The sequence below is a fragment of the Corythoichthys intestinalis genome, chromosome 15 (assembly GCF_030265065.1).
Source record: "Corythoichthys intestinalis isolate RoL2023-P3 chromosome 15, ASM3026506v1, whole genome shotgun sequence".
NCBI lineage: Eukaryota > Metazoa > Chordata > Actinopteri > Syngnathiformes > Syngnathidae > Corythoichthys > Corythoichthys intestinalis.
The window spans coordinates 18,161,242-18,175,423 of NC_080409.1; positions in this window are offsets into that span (position 1 = coordinate 18,161,242).

Consider the following 14,182-nt stretch of genomic DNA (forward strand, 5'->3'; position numbering starts at 1 on the left):
AATAAGACTGAAAAAGAGGGGGTCGTCTTATATTCGCGGTCTAGACGTTATACCCATTCACCACGCTAGATGGCGCCAGATATCATTGAAGCGATTTTCTGCTATGACAAATCTCAGTTACTCTCAAGTTTAACCCGTTTGCATTATTTTATTGCAATGTTTTTTCTTATTCAGATTTGTTTCAAGACTACAGTTACAGTTAGACTTCACTTTGATGGTTAATGCTGTTATGGCAATTTTGTTGTTTCATCACAATAGATTGGTTTATTTACATTTCAAAAACCAGAAGCCATTCATTTACGAATGTGATTGCACAGTTTACATATTTAAATGTTCAGATATTAAGATTTGAATGAGGCAAAATAACATGCTTTTTCTCTCAAATATATTGGTATAATCATTTGTTTCGGATGTACTGTATAAAAATGTGTATAAAAATTAATTTGGTGTTCAAAAAGTCTTTTTGCAAACTTGAGTCTTGAAAAAGAGGGGGTTGTCTTATAATCAGGGCCGTCTTCTGTTTGGGCCAATACGGTAATTAAGTTGTATATTTGCATTTATAGCGTATACACGATTGTATCAATTACTTTTTTTAATAAATGTTTCTGTCAAAGAGTCTTCACAAGTGAGTTGCAGCTATCGTAGAAAGCAAAGGTCATATGGCAAATCAAATGATGAAGTCGCCAGGTGCCTTTGTGCCGTAAACTATTGTCATGTGGTCGTGCATTATACATGTCAACCCGATTGGACACGTATCATGATGTTACACCATAAGTTCTGCCAATCCTGTTTGATCAAATTGTTTTACTTTTAAGTCCTTCCGAAAAAGTCATTTCCTCAATATTACACATGCTTTGTTGAGCTGGCCCCTAAATGTCTTTGTAGTCTATTAATCCATTTGACACACTGCTAATCAGTGTGTCACAGTGCATGCCTGCACGTGTTTGGAAAACCTCCCCGCAGGTTTGTATGGATGGAGACAATCCAAAATGTCTAGCAAGAGGTGTGGTACACTCTCAACCAATCACCATTCAGTTATGAGCTAATCTGAAACACGTACTGTACGTCTGTGGCTGGTTTGGTAGCTGGAATGTCTTAACGGCATTGCTCTGACACTGATGCATTATTTATATGGTGTTGCGGTTTAAAATAGGGTTACACGAAGAACAATCAACAAAGAGAATTTATGAGTGTTTCAGCAAGAATTTATTGCTAAATGTGGAAATGTTGGAACTTTTTCTGTGGCCAGACTGACGAATTAGGAGAATTTCACACAGTCATAGGTAATGTTCAAGAAACTGATTGATTTATATACGCTAATGACAGTGTATGGTTCTCTCATGATTCTACCCAGGCATTAGGAAACATTTATTTAGGGCGCTTTCACACTAGACCAAGAGGACCAGGGTCCGGTTTGAAAGCTACATCGCAGAAACATATGCAAATGAGATGATGAAAAGGTTCAGCATTCACTCTGTGCCAACCGAACTTTCCGAGTACCATGACGTGGACAAAAGGCGGACTCATTGATTGGACAAATAGAAGAGGAAATACCTCGTTCCTTCGGAAGGGAGGGAGCATGGAGTGTCACAGCGTGGTGCTGTGATCCTGCACGTAATTGGTCATTCCAGCTCCAATTGCTTATCTTAAAGTTGCTGCAATTAAAAAGCTCGTATTACGATCTCAGGATCGAGCAGATGGTCCGCCGAGGGGCGAGCAACCGTCTTCCAGCCCCAGCCTTTCGGCCGCCCCCAGTTAAAACACACATAGTCTCGATATATGTCCATCAACATACAGTAAGAGGCACATCAACTTGTCTTCCTTTGCCTAACAGCGTTTTCCACCTGTAAACAAACGAACAAAAAACTTGTAACACCTGCACTTATGCGTTGACATACAGTAATTGTGCCATCTTCACGTACTGATTAGCAACAGGCTAGCAGCCACAGCAGTGCAGTAGTTGTAGTAAATAATATTAAAGATCATCATAATTACAAACATCATCCTAATAACTAGGGGTGTGCCATCTTAGGCACCCCATAATTCGATTTGATTACGATTCAGGGTGCTACGATTCAATTACTGACCGATGATCACGGTGTTGACGATGATCTCGGCTATCGCGATTATCACGATTATCGGGATTATCGGTACATCGTACATTATTAGTTAATACAGTAGCCAAACAAATTTATGTCCATTATTTATTTAAAATATCCCAATGATTCAACAGGAACGATAGAAACATGCCCATAAACAAAAAGCTGCCCTTAAGCTGCTTTTTTGTTTATTAATTTATTTTTTTTCACAAGAAAGTGCAAAAACATTAATCATTTTAAAGGGAGTACTTATTTCTCTCAACAATACAATAAAATTTACACCGGTGGAATGAATTCCACATTTCCTGGAAACAAAGTGTCTTTAGAAATAAGACTTTTTTCAACCAATATACTTTGTTTTCACAGATTTCTGTACTATTTTGCATGTTTGTAGTGTTACCGCTGAACTTAATCATGGTTTTACACATTCTGCATATGAAATACACATTAGCGAATTAGCTAATTAGCTTAGCGCTCGGCGCTAGCTATTAACATCTCAAACACAACAACAATGAAGGCTAAACAGTACAGGAGGGTTCGTGTACTCACCTCTTATTGATGCACACGGGTCTTATCAACACACTCAGAACATTTTTTAATTGAAATGCTTTAAAACTACTGCTGCACATCTAAAAGAGAAGGATCAACGAATTATTGCTCTTCTCCGCTTGCTCTAAAAAATAACTAAGCATGGTTGCGCTTCTGTGCCCACCTGTCTAATACACAAATTTATTTTCCAGTCTTTTAAAAAGGAGTAAATCTCTCTCTCAGTAACCGGCAGCATCCATCATAACGTGCAAGCGCCCGTTAACGGTGCCCGGGCGGCAGACGTGTCTTGAATTTTGGTCTGCTACGAGCAGCTGCCATAAAGTTATGAGGGAAACTAATCGTTTTTTTACCTTTATGAATTGTAATCAAATCGTCACGTGTGGAATCGCGATGCATGTAATAATCGATTTTTTGGAACTCCTCTACTAATAACAATATCAAAGTCAATGAGTCGTTTCATGCACAAGATTTTAGCTTTAGTATTTTTTGAGCACCGGATACATGAAAATACAGGGACAGGCAGAACATACCTTCCATAACACAGAGGCAACCGGTCTTTGTGGTGGCACGAGCTTGGTCCCGCATCTGCCTTCATGAACATGTCCTCCCCTGTCGTGATGATGGTAGATGGATGCAGTATTTCCAAATTGTCTTTTTTTAAAGGATTTTGATGAGTAATGTTACTTCAGCTCCACTGTTGTTTTGGATGGAGAAATTGTAAAATGGAAGTTGCGAGCAGAAATTCAGAAGTAAACCGGAAGTACCTCGGAAACTTGTCTATTTTTTTTTTTTTTTTTTTTAATGTGTGCTGGATGGCTTTATCGAGAAGTATTGCTTGGCGTTGTTCAGGTGGAAAAGTAAAAATGGTCGTTTTCTGTGCAAATTATCTGAGTTTCGAATGAATTTTCACATTAAATGGAAGCCTACTGTGATCAAATCCATCATAAAGTACAACTGTGTAAAATTTCGTCAAAACCTGCCCAGCCGTTTCAGCGTCCATAAAACACGAACACACAGACAAACTCGCCTATATAGAGATTGAGATATTCAGTTGAAATGAATCCCTTATTACTATTCTAGAAAATTGTAGGGTTTTTTTGTTTGTATTGTTTTTTTAATCCAGTGTCTTGTTGTGAAGTACACAAAGCTACAATGTATCAACACAGCACATTTAAATTAGTACATGGCACTGGTGAAGTTTGAAATCCAGCTACTACATTGCAATCGCAAGAGACGCGTCTTTTGTCCAAAAGATGGAGCTGTCGCCTCCACGTCCAAGAGTGTTGTATGCTAATTTTTGGAGTTTCTAATTCCTTTTACGCACTAAATGGAGGCCTACAGAGATTAAACGCATCAAAGAATTGTCACGGAAACAAAGTAGAAAGGTGTAAAACTTTGTCAAAATCCCCACAGCCGTTTCACAGTGCATAGGGAACGAACACACACACACCCACACACACGGACAGTTTCTTTTATATATAAGTATAGATATACGTAGATACCGTGATGGTGTGAATGTAAGTGTCAAACATTTTCTGTATTTAGGGAGTAGTACCATACATACAGACATACGATTGCATCGACATACAATCCTTTCGACACGGATGCACGTTAGATTTTCTCGTGAGACAAAACATGGGACCCAAGAAGGTTAGTGCAGGTGGTGAAAAAAGGTGACACTTTGCATTGAAATCAAGATGGACATGATAGAATAATATGAGCTCTAAACTGGCACTATGATCTCGATGGTCCTCCTCTGACCTCCGTTCGACAGTCTTTGTAAGTTAAGGTGACAATTATTTTTGTAACATGGGCAAGGAATTCACCTGCTTCGTCAGGTTTTTAATAATTTAATTATAATTTTTGCAACACAAAAGGGCTACTGTCCGCCGTCGGCGACAGCAGCAACAGCATGCAAAGTTAAAGTAAAAACTTCCACACCTCTCTCACTCTGTCGTCAGTCACACAGTGCGTTCAAAAACAGCATGCAAAACACAATGACCCCATTAGAACCGATTCGTTGTATAATTATTATCATTATTGTATTGTTATTCCGATTTTTATTTATAGTTTTTTTTGTTTTGCTATGCGTAATTGTACCAACAGTATTTATTAAGGATTTAGCATATGTTTTTGGGCTGTGAAACGAATTACCTGAATTGTAATATATTCGAATGGGAAAATCCCGCTCGACATACGACCATTTCGACTTACAAACCAGGTCCTGGAACGAATGAAATTCGTATGTAGGGGTACCACTGTACTGTCAATATCTGTCTTTCACTCGAATTTAGCCTGGAGATGGTCCTGCTTAGGGCCACACTGAACAGGAAAAGCAGTAAGGTATAGATGAAAAGATTTGATTGCATGATTCATGCAATATGTTGGAATAATTGAAAGGAACCTAATGAAGCCACTCAAGCATCTATAGTACCACTGTGTCCTGGAAGCAGTGACGTGTCCCGATCATGATTGGTTTAACTCAGTTAAAACTAGGAGTTGGACCAAGAAGCCATGACAGGCGGGAGAAGAAGGATTAGGAAATGTAATTCTTGCCACATGTCTTGGTGATGATTGGGTAACTTATGTTTAAAACGGTCTCCATTAAAACTCTCAGCTGGATCAGACATCTTCCTCCAGCCGAAATGTTGTATCTCACTCAGCATCGTACTTAGTAGAAACACAATAATTGTCTATACAGCGTTGTACTCTCATCTCCAATTTGTCAGTTTGTCATCACTGCTGTATGCATTTAGAAAGCGATAGTCTCCCTCAGAGGCTTATGTGTGTTACGTTAATGTTGATTCAAGATAACGTGTTGATATCAGACTACAGACCCACGGCAGTCAGTTTTTCTCGAATGTTATTTTCATGTCAGCTTCTTTGTATAGCAAGTGTTTTGACAGATTTTCTCCCTCCTGTCTGATGTCTTATATGAACCAGCTGTATACACTACGTCTGTTCCATACCTGCAAATAATACCAGCTACCAGGAATAATATACCTTTCAAAAAGATCTGGTTCATAGGTTCTCACCCTGGAATGAAGATAATATTCAAAAGTGTGAAAATGTGGGTTTAACGTTCTCTGATTTTATAGAAACCCACTACGGTTATCTTCAAATGAGGAATGGAAAAGAGTGGAATACCATTCTACAACAATGTGTTTAAGCTTTATTATGCATATATATATACATATGTATGAGCACAAGTATTTTGCAAGTTCACCAACTTAGATTATAGGTATAGGTCTGAAATTTCAATCATAGATGTCTTTCCACTCATAGAGACATGATCTAAAAAAAAAAAAAAAAAGAAAATCAGAAATCGCATTGTATGATTTTTTAAAGAATAATTCATTTGTAATTTACTTGGGTTCATAAGTATTTGTACCCCTGAGAATCAGTAATAATTATGACACTCAAAGAGTTGTCAGTCTACCTTAAAAAGTCCACCTTTACCCCATGAGTAACCACCCACCAACCACCCATTTGAGCTCAATACTGTCACATGTGCACCCCACAGTCAGTCATAATCCAACTGCTACCATGACCAACACCAGAGAGCTTTCAAAAGACATTAGAGGAAAAATTGTTGCGCTCCATATAGCTGGAAAAGGCTATGTGGACAATTGGAAAGCAGCTTGGTGAGAAAAAAATCAACAGTTGCAGCAATTGTTAGAAAATGGAAAAGGCTAAACATGACTGATAATCTACTTCGGACTGGGGCTCCATGTAAACTCTCTCCTCGTGCGGCATCACCCATGATGAGAAAAGTGAGGGCTTAGCCTAGGACTAAGGGGCTGGAGCTGGTTAATGACCTTAAGAGAGCTGGATGCAGTTTCAAAGGCTAATGTCAATAGAACACTGTGGTGCAATGGTTTAAAATCATGGATTGCTCAGAAGGTTCCCGTGTTGAAGCCAGTACATGTGAAGGCCTGTCTGAAGTTTGCCAGATGCAGAGGGGTCATGGGAGAGAGTCACGTGGTTAGTTGAGACCAAAGTAAATCTTTTTGGTGCAAACTGTACTCGTCGTGTGTGGGGGAAAAACAAGGAAGAGCACAATCCCAAGAATACCATCCCCACTGTGAAGAATGGGGGTGAAAACCTCATGCTTTGGGGCTACAGGACGACTGTACTGTATAAAGCCGAAGATGAATAGTGAAATGTATCGTCAGATCTTGAGCCACAACCTTCTTCCTTCAGTTAGAGATTTGAAGATGAGTCGTGGCTGGATCTTCCAACATGACAATTATCTGAAGCACACAGCCAGGCTGACCAAGGAGGGGCTGTGTAAAAATCATATCAAGGTTCTGCAGTGGCCTAGCCAGTCTCCAGACCTCAATCCAATAGAAAATCATTGGATGGAGCTGAGACTTCGTGTTTCTTAACGACAGCCCAGAAACCTGACAGATCTAGAGAAGATTTGTGTGGAGAAATGGGCCAAAATCCCTGCTTCCATATGTGAAAACCTGGTGAAGAACTACAAAAAGCGCCTGACTTATGTAATTGCAAACAAATCCTCCGCTGGGCAACAAAAATATGGTGGATCCTACCAGAATGAAGGATGTCAAACCGAAGTCTCGCGTGCGTCTCGCTCCTGCGTGAGGCACAGTTCAATGGTTCGTCTTTGGATTAGCTCGCCATCTTGTATCCCGGTTGGAATTTCTCTCTCCAACAACTTTTCAGTCACTTCTGAATCAAGCTTTAATAGCCAAGTCCCTTTCAGCAAGCATAGATGAACAGTGCTTGTGAATAATCCAAAAAATACACCGCTTCCCTTCCTCAATCACGAATGAGCAATAGCGGTGAAAGTGCGCATTCTACAGGTTAGTGCATTTCGCCAATTGAGATTTTCAAAATAAAAGCACAGCGGAAATATTTTACTTTTTATTTCTTTTAAATCAAATAATTGTTAGTTTACTGATTACATCAGGTTTCAAATACTTTTTTAAACATAGATTTTTAAGCAAATTTCCAATTTAATGTTTAATAATGGTAATCTTTTTAAGGTTGTCTTTATCAATGGCTCTTAATTTGGTAACTATGTTAACCTGGGTTACAATAGCCATTAATATTTAAACCCCTGGCAACAAAAAGGAGTACACCACTTAGTAAATACGTAAATCCCTAAATTTCCAAATTGAGTATTGCTTGTCATTTTCCCTCCAAAATGTCATGCAACTTGTTACAGGAGTGCTGTCAGCATTGCTGCAGAGATTGAAGAGGTGGGGGTCAGCCTGTTAGTGCTCAGACCATACGCCACACTCTACATCAAATTGGTGTGCATGTCTGTCACCCCAGGAGGAAGCCTCTTCTGAAGACGGTACACAAGAAAGCCCGTCCGTCTCATCAGACCATAGGACATGGTTCCAGTAATCCATGTGCTTTGTAGACATGTCTTCAGCAAACTGTTTGCGGGCTTTCCTGTGTACAGTCTTCAGAAGAGGCTTACTCCTGGGGTATTGTTACTGCTGAGACTTCAATCCTTAAGTTTAACAAAGAACATCTGACCAGAGTCAATCCCAGGAGTAGAAAAATACCTTATTATACTTTTTATCATGCTAGGTGTTTCAGAAAGAGACCAGTACTGGTTTAAAAGAAGATATATTTCAAAACGAAAATACTATCAACATGTTTTCCTCTTTAATGTGGTCCAGATGACCCGCCAGTACATGTGCAAAGAGATCCTGTTGTATTTGCTTCATTCATTGGGCAAAAAGAGGTGTTAGTTATGTCAGGACTACATGTGGCTGCCTCACCATGACAACGCGTCTGCTCACCATGCCATGAGAATCTGACAGTTTCTGGCCAAGAAGAACATCCCTGAGGCAACTTCCTCGCTCACCTGGACTTGCTCTGTGTCATTATTTTTCCACTTTCCCATACTCAAGTGCAACATCAAAATTGTCATGAGGACAGAGCTGCAGAAGATCCTGGGAAAATCCTTCAGGGAGCATGGCAGAGAAGGCAGAGAGGATTTGCAAAGGGAAAAACTTGTACTTTGCTTTTTTAAATCAAGTACAGATAGATGTTCGGTGATATCCCGGCAAGTCCCTTTTCCCTACAAATGCAACATCCTTAACTCTTTCTGTGATAGTGGCAACTACAGTGGACAGCTGCTCAAAGGTTAACAAAATAAGACCCTTTAGAGAGGAAGTGACAATTTTTTGGGTAATGATTAAAAAAAATATATATATATATATATATATATATATATATATATATATATATATATATATATATATATATATATATATATATATATATATATATATATATATATATATATATATATATATATATATATGTGACAATATTTAAAATATTTAACTCTTTAATGGGCAGGTGAAAAATGTATTAACTAATTTAATAACTTAGCAATAATTTTGCCATTAATGACTATATATATTTCTTTTTTTTTTAATTATAAAGAATTTTGTAAATTACTACACCGTTAACACCAAACGTGTCAGCGGCGATATGTATATCATCTTTGAAGCCTCGTCACTGTTAGGTTTTGTGATGGTTTTCTCCTAGTGTGACTTGTCTCTGTGATTGCCCATTGAATTCAACTGATGTGCCTTCTCCTAGTGTATCCTGCAATCTGCATTCCACTGTGTTACCCAGCTGTTCCACGTCGTCTCGTTACCCCTTGTCTGCGTGTTTGTATATAAGCACCCAGTTTCTTGTCACTCCTTGTTGCCTCATTGTCAATGTCCATGTCCATGTTCTGATCTGCATTATTCCCGCTTATCCAAGCCCTCGTGTTTTGTGTAAGTTTTTGAAAAGCAGTCTTTTGTTAGTGACAGTTTTGTCTGCCTCAGTGCTATCTTTGGATTCCAACAGCCTTTGTTTTGTACTTTGCTTTTTGTTGGCTTGAATTAAATCATTTTTGCACCGTTATCTGCCTCGCCTCCACTTCCCTGCATTTGGGTCCACCTTGCCCGCCCGCGCTTCCTGACAGTCACGCTGTAATCAAGTCACTCACATGCCGCTGGTTGGTCTCATTTGAAAATGCGGAAGTTGATGTCCACGCCCGTTTTTACTTGAAGTCAATCGCCCAAGTAAAACGGGAGATAATGTCTGTGACTTGTATAGTTTTATTGCCCTCAAAGATAAACATTAAAACGCTGCATTGACCATGTGTTTATGCCCTCTATTTCCATCATTTCTTGTCCTTTTTCAAAACCGAAAGCACCACAAAAACTATGTATCCCAGAACTTTTTGTGACGTCTCAAAGGACATACGTAATGTTCATGAGGTTAGCAATTGTTGCTTGATGGGTCAAGCTCACGTTTGTCCCTAATGCTAAATGCATGGAAAAAGTGTACGAACGAGATACTTACCGGGCTAAACCTACCAATTCTATCCGAAAATGATGTGCCTGGTGCCAAATTCACTGGTAACGATGTGGATGAACCTACAATTGTTCAGTTGAAGAGATGGCTTGAGTGTCGAGGGGTGAAAAAGACGGGAAAAAGAGCCGACCTGATCCAGTGGTAGCTTTTTTATCGACACCTTTTTCTTGTTTGCATTGCCTTACGCCACAATGACATTCTCCTGTTTCAACAATCTGTCCTTTCCCACCATATGCCCTGTCCTTCTTATTTGTTATATCCTCTGGTTGTCTTACGTCTCTGACTGTTCTTTTGGGCAATTTACATTGCTATTTTTGTGTAGACAGCCAACGAAATTAATTAATTTTTTCATTAATAACAAATCTTAATTTTGAAATTTTTTTTGCGTATTTTTCGGAATATACATGCACACCAATTTGATGTAGAGTGCGGCGAGGGGGTGTACTCACTTTTGTGATACACTGTATATGTATATATGGCGGAAAACACTCCGGTGACTTGAAGTTCTGCTAGACCCCCAATTTGGCCAACTTTCAAAATTGACCGATATGCACGGGTGATAAATTCACTCAAGCACACTAACTTCAAGCATTAATTGGAATACTTAAAATCTCAATTTTCTGGGGGAAGAAAAATTTTGAACAGGAGGGCATTTAACAGCAAAACCCTATTTGGAGGTGAGAGCACGCGACAATGAAAAAAATGGTGTCTGTAAAAAAGTCACGGATATCTACCTCATAACTATCGCTTAATTGTTTTTTTTAGGGGTTTTTTTGTTACTGTCGCATTTCTTCCGTTATTTTAGATAATAAATAATTGATCCAAACAAAGAAAAATTGAAAGAAAAAGTTTAAAAGGGTAAATATATGAAAAAGAACATCTCGACCACTCCTTGGTATCTGCGATTTCTGCATCGCGACCCTTGTTATATTACCATGTTTCACCCATAAAATCCCCCCAAAATCCGGCTGTGACCATTCACAGCTGTTTCTTGACACTCAGTGATATATGCTACATGGAGTTTTTGAATCGAAACCAAATCTTTCTTAATTAATGATTTTATCAGCAAACATAACCTTGACATGATGTTCCTAACAGAAACTTGGTTAGACCAAGATAATAGCTCGACAGTTCTGATTGAGGCAACCCCCACAAACTTCAATTTCTTTAGTGCACCAAGAACCCATAAGAAAGGAGGTGGGGTTGCCAGTCTGATCAGAGACAGTTTTCAATGCACGAATATTTCATGTGGTCAGTTTGATTCCTTTGAATATATTGTCATTCAGCTAAAAAGCCCTTGCAGAGCTGCCTTGGTAACAATTTACAGACCACCAAAGTATAACACAACGTTTTTTGATGAGTTTACCAAAATACTGTCTTCTATCTGCATGGACTTTGATTGTGTTGTTTTAGTGGGTGACTTTAACATTCACGTTGATAATCCTGAAGAAGGATGTGCTAGAGAGCTTTTAAATATTTTGGATACATTTGGTTTATCTCAGCATGTCACAGTTCCAACACATAACAGAGGGCACATACTGGACTTAATAATATCCAAAGGTCTTAACATCTCTGAGGTCACAGTGAATGATGTTGCTCTGTCTGATCACTACTGCATTATGTTTAAAATGACCACCTCTGTCCATCCTCTGAAAAGGGAAACAGAGGTTATTAGGAAGCGTTACATAAGTGATAACACTTGTGCGTTATTCACACAGGCCTATGCCTCACCATTAACCCCTACAACAGCTCCAGTGGAAGAACTTGTAAATTGTTTCCGTTCCAGTGTGACGACTGTAATTGACACTATTGCCCCGATTAAGACAAAAACTTTGTCAAGAAAGAAGAGGTCACCCTGGAGAAATGCCATACTAGCTTTAAAACAAAAGCAAGATTGTAGACGAGCAGAACGCAGATGGCGAAAAAACAAACTCCTAGTTTTTTATGATATCTACAAAGAGAGTCTTCGCAAACACAACCAGAAACTGAAAAATGCCAGACAGTCATATTTTTCAGAGATAATTGGTAGAAACACCAACAATACTCGAACACTATTTTCTGTTGTTGACAAACTGACAAACCCACAAGCATCAATACCTCAGGAATTGGCATCTGAGGTGTCCTGTAATGATTTCGCAGCATTCTTTACACACAAAGTACTAAAGATTAGACAGACTGTTTGCAACTCCAGATTAAAAATTGGTACACTAAATGCCTCCCAAAATGTCCCCCACGTCAATCTTAGACAGTTTAGCCTCTTGGACTATGCCACTTTAAAAGAAATTGTGTGAAAATTAAAGCCCACAACATGCCGCCTTGACATCCTTCCTTCAAACTTTTCAAAACTTTTTTTCATTGCATAGCCCCAGACATACTTCAGATTATAAATACTTCTCTCCAAACAGGAGAGTTTCCACAGACTTTAAAAACTGCTGTAATAAAACCTCTCCTAAAAAAACTAATCTGGATGCCTCAACCATTAGCAATTACAGGCCAATATCAAATCTGACATTCCTGGGGAAAATTATCGAAAGGGTTGTGTTCGAACAGATCCAGACTTTTATGATGCAAAACAATCTTTTTAACTCATTTCAGTCTGGATTTCGGCCACAACACAGCACCGAGACCGTGCTTATCAAAGTCCTAAATGATATTCGTCGGAATACTGATGCAGGCAAATCATCTGTTCTGTTACTATTGGATCTCAGCGCCGCATTCGACACGGCTGATCACAACATACTACTCAGCAGATTGGAACAGTGGGTAGGGCTTACTGACACTATTCTTCAGTGGTTAGCATCCTATTTACATGATAGGGATTTCTTTGTGTCAGTCGGAAACTATCAGTCAGAACGAACCAAATTCACGCGTGGAGTCCCTCAAGGGTCAATTCTTGGACCACTCTTATTTAACATCTATAGCTTCCGTTAGCTCAGATAATGGAACAGTATGACATCTCCTATCACGCCTATGCAGATGACACACAACTGTACATTTCTGTGTCCCCACATGATTATAGTCCCTTAGTCTCCCTGAGTAAATGCATTCATCAAATCAATGAATGGATGTGCCAGAATTTTCTCCAGTTAAATGTGGAGAAGACAGAGGTGATCATTTTTGGGCCAAAAAAGGAAAGGTCAAAGATAAGCAGGCAACTTAGCACAATGTCACTTACAGCTACAAATCAAGTCAGAAACCTTGGCGTAATTATTGATTCAGACCTAAAATTTGATAGCCATCTAAAGTCCGTCACTAAATCCGCTTATTCCCACCTAAAAAATATAACCAGAATTATGGGGGTTCTGACTCAACAAGACATGGAAAAACTTATGCATGCATTCATTTTCAGCAGATTGGACTTTTGCACCGGTATATTTACAGGTCTTGATAAAAAAATCAGTCAGGAAGCTGCAGCTAGTACAGAATGCTGCAGCCAGAGTCCTCACAAACACAAGGAAGCTGGACCACATTACACCGGTTTTGAAATCGCTACACTGGCTTCCAGTGAGTCAAAGGATAGAATATAAAATACTACTGCTCGTCTACAAAACACTTAATGGCCTTGGACCAAAATACATGCTAGACTTGTTTGATTCCTATGAGACATCTAGACCCCTAAGGTCGTCTGGAACCGGTCTTCTGCATGTTCCAAGAACAAGAACCAAGCAGGGTGAGGCAGCATTTAGTTATTATGCTCCTTACCTTTGGAACAAGTTACCTCAACGTCTGAAGTATGCTCAAACTGTTAGCTCTTTTAAATCAGAGCTAAAAACGCTTTTGTTTAGCACTGCACATCCATAACTGGCTATATATTTCAATCTACCTGCCTTCTATTCCTCTTGTGCTTATCTCCATTGCTGATTTCAACTATTATTAGTAGTAGTAGTTTTTGTTTTATTTTTATTTCTGTTTTATTTTTATTTATTTATTTTTATTCTATTTGTGATTAAATGCAATCTTTTGTCTTGGTTTTTACGTTGTATTGATTTAAATGTGATTTTTATGATCTTCATGTGATGTAAAGCACTTTGAATTGCCTTGTGTTGAATTGTGCTATATAAATAAATTTGCCTTGCCTTGCCTTGCCTTTGACAGCCAAAAATCTTGCTTGTTTGTAGGTGACCAAATACTTACTTTCCACTCTAATTTGGAAATAAATTCTTTAAAAATCAAAC